The sequence below is a fragment of the Magnolia sinica genome, chromosome 8 (genome assembly GCF_029962835.1).
Source record: "Magnolia sinica isolate HGM2019 chromosome 8, MsV1, whole genome shotgun sequence".
NCBI classification, from domain to species: Eukaryota; Viridiplantae; Streptophyta; class Magnoliopsida; order Magnoliales; family Magnoliaceae; genus Magnolia; species Magnolia sinica.
Window position 1 is genome coordinate 66188100 of NC_080580.1, and position 8353 is coordinate 66196452.

The 8353-nt window shown below is 35.4% G+C and overlaps 1 non-coding gene across 1 annotated transcript; it reads right to left on the bottom strand.

The window, feature by feature from the left end:
* Positions 1–2560: 2560 nt before the first annotated feature.
* On the bottom strand, positions 2561–2667 carry LOC131254605 (small nucleolar RNA R71). The gene has a single exon (XR_009175724.1). It is a non-coding gene; the product is annotated as a small nucleolar RNA R71 (small nucleolar RNA).
* Between the last annotated feature and the right edge of the window lie 5686 nt (positions 2668–8353).

Sequence of the window (8353 nt, forward strand, 5' to 3'; positions counted from 1 at the left end):
GTGAAGAAAAGGATCCTTAAAAATCTGCATCCTTTGACTACTCTAAGACCATCTTCAACCAGTCGAAGGCTCCTGCTCGACTAGTCGAAGATTCCTTGACTCGAACTCCAGCGACAAAATCCTCTAAATTCTCAAATGATGAATCAAATAAAAGTGTAGAGTCCCGTTTATATCAAAGTATGATTGGTGTTGAGGACTAAATATTTCATATTATCCCCCATTTATTACTTAGTTTTATGAACATGATAATGCTTAATGTTCTATTTTAATCATGTTTGTATTGGAAGGTGAATTTAAGTGCTTAAATTGAAAAGGATGCTAAAAGTATAGATTTAATGCTCAAGAATCACCAAAGCCAAGGATGGATCTTATGAGACCAAGAATGAATAATTCACATGCCCAAAATCTAAGAAAACCAAGTGAGGAATGAAGAACATCGAAGACTTGAAGTGAAGAAAAGGAACCTTGAAGTAAAGAAAAGGAACCCTAAAAATCTGCATCCTTTGACTAGTCTAAGCCCATCTTCGACCAGTCGAAGGCTCCTGCTCAACTAGTCGAAGATTCCTTGACTCGAACTCAAGCGACAAAATCCTCTAAATTCCCGTCATCCTCGACCAGTCGAAGGGGACCCTCGACCAGTCTAAGGTTATGCCGACAGCACACGGACTGCGTAAATTTGAGGCGTTTTCTGAATTTTTCAACTAGGTGTGAATGTTGGAGTTGCAAAACTATAAATAGGAGTCCTTAGGATGTTCCTAGGCATCTTCTAGGGTTTGAGGAGTAGAGTAAAAGGGTAGAGAAGTCGTCGTCAAGAGTTTTTCTTCCTCTTCCTTAGTTGTTTTTTATGCTTTTCTTAAGAGACTTTGGTCCAATCATGTCTATGGTTGGCTAAACCTCTTACCTAGGGCTAAGAGGTGAAGCTTGTAACATGATTGGGATGGTTACTTTGTTTTGATTCATGTTTTTATTGAACCTCATGGATTCTAGTTCTTTATTAAAGAATATTTTTAGTGTTTAATGGTTTGTTGTGACAAATTACAATAGATCTATAGTTGCTACGAATATCTTCTTTTCCTGATTTGAGATTGTGAAATTATTAAGTCTTGTTGTTCACCTTTGTCCCTTGGGCATGGTAGGGTGATGGAATCCTTCCTAATCTTCATAATTCTCCTATGATTGGTTGTGGGGCTGGTATATCTTGTTGTTTGCGATCGTCCCATGGGCATGGCTGGATGATGGAATCGCTTCCAATCCTCACAACCCCCATCCATCGAGACTCAGTTCATGAGAAGTTTAGAGATTCAATTATCTCTCTTTCCCAATTGGATAGTATAGGACTCTAATTCTAGTTGGATTTCCATAATCAAGCAAGGTAACTCCCTGATTGCTACAAGTGGTCCTTGGGAAACCTAGTTCCCACCTTTAAATTTATTAGTTTTTACATAATCTATTCACAATTACTCTCTCAAAGTATTCAGAATTAGGTTTACATCTTCTACTAATTCTAGCTCTATTTAATTTAAGAAACATACGAGTTTAGTTCCTGTGGATTTGACCTTGGTCTTACCGAGATTATTACTACATCGCGACCCTATACTTGGGGTTGTGAACAAGTTTTTGGCACCATTGCCGAGGACTAACAGTTGCGTTTTTTTGAGATGAACTAGTTTTAGAATTAGGTTAAGATTATGGTTTGTTTACTTTCTATTTTTAGGTTAGGGTTTTTCTGATTTATTTTTAGAAACTAATTTACTTTCTATTTCTAGGATTAGAAACTTTCCTAATTTGTTTTTGGAAACTTGGTTGCTTTCTTATTTCTTTTTTAGAAACTAACCTTGTTCTCTGATTTTGTAGGGTCCTAACTTAGAAGTCTGATCTAGTAACATTCTTCTAACATCTTCCCTCTATTTGCTTTCCATACTTGCTATAGGAATTAGAAAATAGAATTAAATTTTGGAGTGGTTCATGCCCTCACGGGTAAGAAACCATACTCTGAGATCTTTGATAAAAGGAGTTTTGGTTGAAAAGTCAATTGACAAGTTAGAAAATCCTCAAATATTTTTGAAAAATCATCTGAGAAAATGGTTCAGGAACATCGGATTGATGAAGACCATGTGCATCACACACCACCTATTAGGACGGTGGGTGATGAGAACGAAGTGCATCGAGTTCCCCCAGTTCAAACTTTACGAGATTATTTACAACCAGTGAGAACAAGTTCACCTTCATGCATAATTCTTCCAAACAATATAAGAAACGTGAACTTTAAACTTGAGATAATCCAATTACTTTATAAGTTCCATGGACTTGATTCAGATGTAAGTTCCATGGACTTGATTCAAAAAATCCATATATGCATATTAATGAATTTGAAGAGAGTTTTACAATCATACATTTTAATGATGTTCCTCCTAATACAATTAGCCTTGAATTATTTCCATTCTCTCTAAAAGAAAAGGCCAAATCATGGTTTCATTCATTAAGGCCTAGATCCATTGGCACATAAGCAAAGATGAGCCAGGAGTTCCTTAAAAAGTTCTTCCCGGCTCATAAAACCAATGCTCTTAAACAGGAAATAATGAACTTCTCCTAGAAAAATAATGAGACTTTCTTTAAATATTGGGAATGGTACAAGGACTTACTTCTCACATGCCCACACCATGGTTATGAAACTTGGCAGAAAATTGATCTTTTTTATGATGGACTTAGTCCAAACATGTGCCAATTCATACAGATGATGTGTAATGGAGAGTTCATGGATAAGAAACTAGTAGATGCATGGGATTACTTTAACATGCTAGCTGAAATTGCTCAATCATGGGACACATCAAACTAAGCTAATACTCCTAAGAAAATGCCAAGAGAGATAGGAATACATGTACTCAAGAAGGAGGATGATATTAATGTACAGTTGGCAATTCTCGCATGAAAAATTGAGGACTTGGAATCTAGGAAGGAATCAACTTAGCCCAAAGCAGATGTCAAAACCGTATGTGGAATTTGTGAGATCGATGCACACCCGGTAAAAGATTATCTTACAATCCCAACTTTGCAAGAGGTGTTTCACATTCATGTAGATACCACAAACACGTATCAATGACCACTTAATACACCAAATTTTGACATACACATTCCTGATGATGGGAACATTAATTGGGAAAATGAACCAACTACAAATGTAACTAATTATCTACAAGGGCCATTTAATGGACTTCCAGTAAGGAGAACCCTTGAAGATACATTAAATGCATTTAAGAAAGAGCAACTGCAAGGTATGAATGAGCTTAGAACTTCTGTTGCAAGACTTAAGACACAACTGAATGTTAGGGAGACTGGGATCTTTTTGGCTCAACCGCAACCTAACCCAACAAGACAATGTAAGATATGTGATCTTAACTCTTCAACTCAGCATCTGGAACATGTTAAGACCATCACTACCTTAAAAAGTGAAAACACAATAGATAAAAAGATTCTAAGGAAGGTTGAGAAACCCAAGGAATCCAAAAATTCAAAAGATGGTGGTGAATCTAGCAATGCTCCATATGACAAGGAACCAATGCAGGGATACAAACTCGTGGCCCTATTTCCCCAACGTCTCATCACATCAAAAAGGCTAAATGATAATCAAAATATTCTAGAAGCTTTTCAAAAGGTCAAGATCAAGACCTCCTTATTGGATGAAATTAAACAGTTTCCATCTTACACCAAATTCCTGAAAGATCTGTGTTCGATAAAGCGAAAGCTAAATGTACACAAAGAAGCATTTTTGACTAAATAGGCAAGCGCCATAATCAATCTAAACACTTCCTCAAAATATAAGGATCCTGGAAGTCCTACGATCTCACGTGTGATCGGAAACTTCAAGGTCCATAATGCACTTTTAGACCTTGGAGCAAGTGTTAATCTGATACCATACTCGGTATATGAACCATTAGGCCTCGGTGAGTTGAAACCTACCAAAACAACATTATAACTAGCTGATCATTTAACTAGAATACCGTGAGGTAAGATAGGAGATGTGTTGGTCCAGGTCGAAAGATTCTACTACCTGGTAGATTTCATCATCTTGGACACATACTCAACTTCAAATATGGGCACTTAAATTCCGATCATATTAGGTTGGCCATTCCTGGCCACTGCCAATGCCATCATAAATTGCAGGAATGGAGTAATGAACATATCTTTCAGGAATATGATGGTACAATTCAATGTGTTTCATTTTCACAAGTCACAAGAGGATGAGGACCTAACCCATGAGATGAACTTGATAGATACATTTGAAGATAATGAGTCTCTCTTAATTGAAAATCCCGAATCTCTAGATGTCTGCTTGGTGCACTTTATGAATTTAAACGATCATATTAGTCAGGAAGTTAATGTCACTCCTTCCACTAACACTAAAATCTTACCATTATAAGTGGAGGAGATAGATTTTGAATCGAAGCCTACAACTTCAGATTTTAAAGGGACCATGGCGAACAACCCTTTTGTTATTCAATTGTTATGGTCTCTCATTCACCTCAGCCCACTAATATTGAGAAATTATCTTCTACAGGTGAGTCATATATTCTTTGGAAACCTCCAAATTTTGATCGCTAACATGATGCTAAGGTCCATCAATTTCTCTGGACATTCATGCTCCAGGATATCCAAGCCTATTGAAAAAAGGGCTTTTGGATGATCTTGTTCGAAAACTTACTGAGAAATTTATCAAGATATTGGCCAGATGAGGAACTTTGCAGCATAACTAAGTAGTTTCCCCCTGTTTTCCTAGTTAGGTTTACTACTTTCAATGAATTTAGAATTAGGATAGTTTGCTTTCCGCTGTTTTAGGATAGTTTTCTTATCGTCTGTTTTAGTCATTGGCTATCCCATCTGCACTTTGAGACCCTTGAAAAAGCCTCTAAATTCCCTCTTCAAGTACTACCTTTTCATTACTTCTCCTTTACTTTTATTGTCTCATGTGCATTGCATGCTTATATCTTTTACATTGAGGACAACGTAAATTTTAAGTTGGGGTTGTGGATTAGGCAAGTTAATCAATGTTTTCTTAGTCTTTGAGCAAAAAATTGTGAAAATTTTTCATAAATTTCTATAAATTTAAGTGATTTTGAAATTAATCCATGAATTAGGATTATAAGATACTTAATGTTGATGATTTATGACTCTTAGATTTAGTTACTTGTTAGATTTTAAAGTAAGTTCGAATTATTAATCTATGATTAGAAGTTTTAAACATTGATTAAGTCATGATTTTATATGTCACATCTAGCTTACACATTAAGGTTTTGGTTTAATATTGAAGTGATAACTTTATGATTATTAAGCATGGAAGAAACTAACCTTGGGAATTTGTCCATCATGTTCAATGAGAATAATTGAAAAGAAAGAAAAAAAAATATCCAGGTAAAAAAACAATTATCATCGAAAAGAGCTACCTATTAAAGTTCATTGAAAAGATTAAACATAGCGTGAAAGCCATCGATGGAAAAATCAAAAGCTGGAAGAATAAAAAGCTGAATTGTAAGACAAGTTTTGGTTTAAGTTTTAGTTATCCCAAATGCACTTTTGATTATCGATGTTATCATGAAAATTGAGAATTGAACCTTTGATTGTGATAAGTTTAGGTTTTACTATACACCCATATAACTCGATGTTTAGAATTGCTCTAATTGGAGGATTAATGCTTTGAACTTGATTATGAAATTTACCAAGTGCTAGATTTTAGGAGAAAGTGATGCTCAACATTAATGTATTTTGAAACTCTATTATCTGGATTGTTTTTTAAACCTCTTGAGCTAATAGAAGCTATACAATAGTTTTCAAAATATTTTTTCTCATAATTTGCTTAGGACTAGCAAAATACTGGTTGGGGATTGTGTTGAGGGTTATATATTGCATATTATTCCCCATTTATTACTTGGTTTTATAAACATGATAATGCTTAATGCTCTATTTTAATCATGTTTGTGTTGCAAGGTGAATTTAAGAGTTTGGATTGAAAAGGATGCTAAAAGCATGGATTTAATGCTCAAGAATCACCAAAGCTAAGGATGGATCTTATGAGACCAAGAATGAAGAATTCACATGCTAAAGATCTAAGAAAACCAAGTAAGGAATGAAGAACATTAAAGACTTCAAGTAAAGAAAAGGAACCCTAAAAATCTGCATCCTCCGACTAGCTAAGCCCACCTTCGACCAGTTGAAGGCTTCTGCTCGACTAGTTGAAGATTCCTCGACTCGAACTCCAGTGACAAAATCCTCTAAATTCTCGTCAACCTCGACCGGTCGAAGGTGACCCTCGACCAGACGAAGGTTGTCCTCAACCAGTCTAAGGTTACGCGGACAGCACACAGACTGCGTAAATTTGAGGCGGTTTCTGGATTTTTCCAAGTTAGTGGGAAAGTTGAAGTTGCAAAACTATAAATAAGAGTCCTTAGGATGTTCCTAGGCATCTTCTAGGGTTTGAGGACTGGAGAAAAAGGGTGGAGAAGCCATTGCCAAGAGTTTTTTTTCCTCTTCCTTAGTTATTTTTTATGCTTTTCTTAAGAGACTTTGGTCCAATCATGTCTATTGTTGTCTAAATCTCTTAACTAGGGCTAAGAGGTGAAGCTTGTAACATTATTGGGATGGTATCTTTGCTTTGATTCATATTTTTATTGAACCTCATGGATTCTAGTTATTTATTAAGGAATATTTTTAGTGTTTAATGGTTTGTCGTGACAAATTACAATAGATCTATAATTGCTGTGTATCTTCTTTTCCTGACATGAGATTGTGAAATTAGTAAGCCTCATTGTTCACCTTTGTCCCTTGGGCATGGTAGGATGATGAAATCCTTTTTAATCTTCACAATTCTCTTATGATTGGTTGTGGGGCCGGTATATACTGTTGTTTGCCATCATCCCATGGGCATGGTTGGATGATGGAATCGCTTCTAATCCTCACAACCCGCATCCATTGAGACTAGGTTCATGGGAAGTTTAGAGATTCAATTATCTCTATTTCCCAATTGAATAGGATAGGACTCCATTTCCAGTTGGATTTTCAGAATCAAGCAAGGTAACTCCTTGATTGCTACAAGTGGATCCTTAGAAACCATAGTTCCCACCTTTAAATTTATTAGTTTTTAATTAATCTATGCATAATTACTCTCTCAAAATATTCAGAATTAGGTTTACATCTTCTTCTAGCTCTAGTTCTATTTAATTTTTGAAATGTACGAGTTTAGTCCCTGTAGATTTGACCTCAGTCTTACCGAGATTATTACTACATCACAACCCTACACTTGCGGCTGTGAACAATTGGTAATCGCTTATACTTAACTACTAGTAGACTTGATATTGCTTTTAATGTTAGAATTTGTGTTAGATATCAATCTAATCCTAAGGAATCACATTTAATTGTTGTTAAACGGATAATCATATATGTCGCAAGTTATGCTTACTTAGGACTTTAGTATCCGCATGATACTTCTATACAAATTACCGGATATACTGATACAGACTGGGCATGAAATATTGATGATAGAAAATCTACCATGGGTGGATGTTTCTATGTAGGGAACTATTTAGTATCTTGGCTCAGTAAGAAACAAAATTCAGTATCTCTCTCTACAACAGAAGCTGAATACATCGTAACTGAAAATGCTTGCACTCAACTAATTTGGATGAGAAGAATGCTAGCTGATTATGGAATTGCGCAAGATACAATGACGTTGTACTTGATAATTCAAATGTTATTAAAATTTTAAAAAATTCAATCCAACATTCTTGTATGAAACATATAGATATTCGATACCATTATATTCAAGAATTAGTTGAAGACAAGTCTATCATGCATGAATACATTCAAAATGAGTAGCAGCTTACAAACATACTATTGAGGATCAAATATTGCATATTATCCCCCAGTTATTTCATGGTTTTACAAACATAATATAGCTTAATGGTATATTTTACATGTGTTTGTGTTACAATGTGAATTTAAGAGCTTGGATTGAAAAGAATGTTAAAAGTATGGATTTAATGCTCTAAAAGTCACCAAAGCAAAGAAGGGATCTTTGGAGACCAAGATTGAAGATTTCAAAACCCTAAGATCTAAGAAAACCAAGTGGATAAGGAAGGAAGTCAAAAGAACAATCGCAGAAATCACAAAGACTGTGTCATCGAGAACTGTTCGATGACATCGATCCATGGTCGATGATATCAAATTTATGAGGAAAAATTGAGTTGGTTGTTGGATATATTAGGTGCTTTTCTCAATCAATCGAACACATGTTCGATGACTCGAAGGAAGGTACTCGATGACATCGAAGACTGCTTGATGACATCAAATTTATTAAAGAAATTGA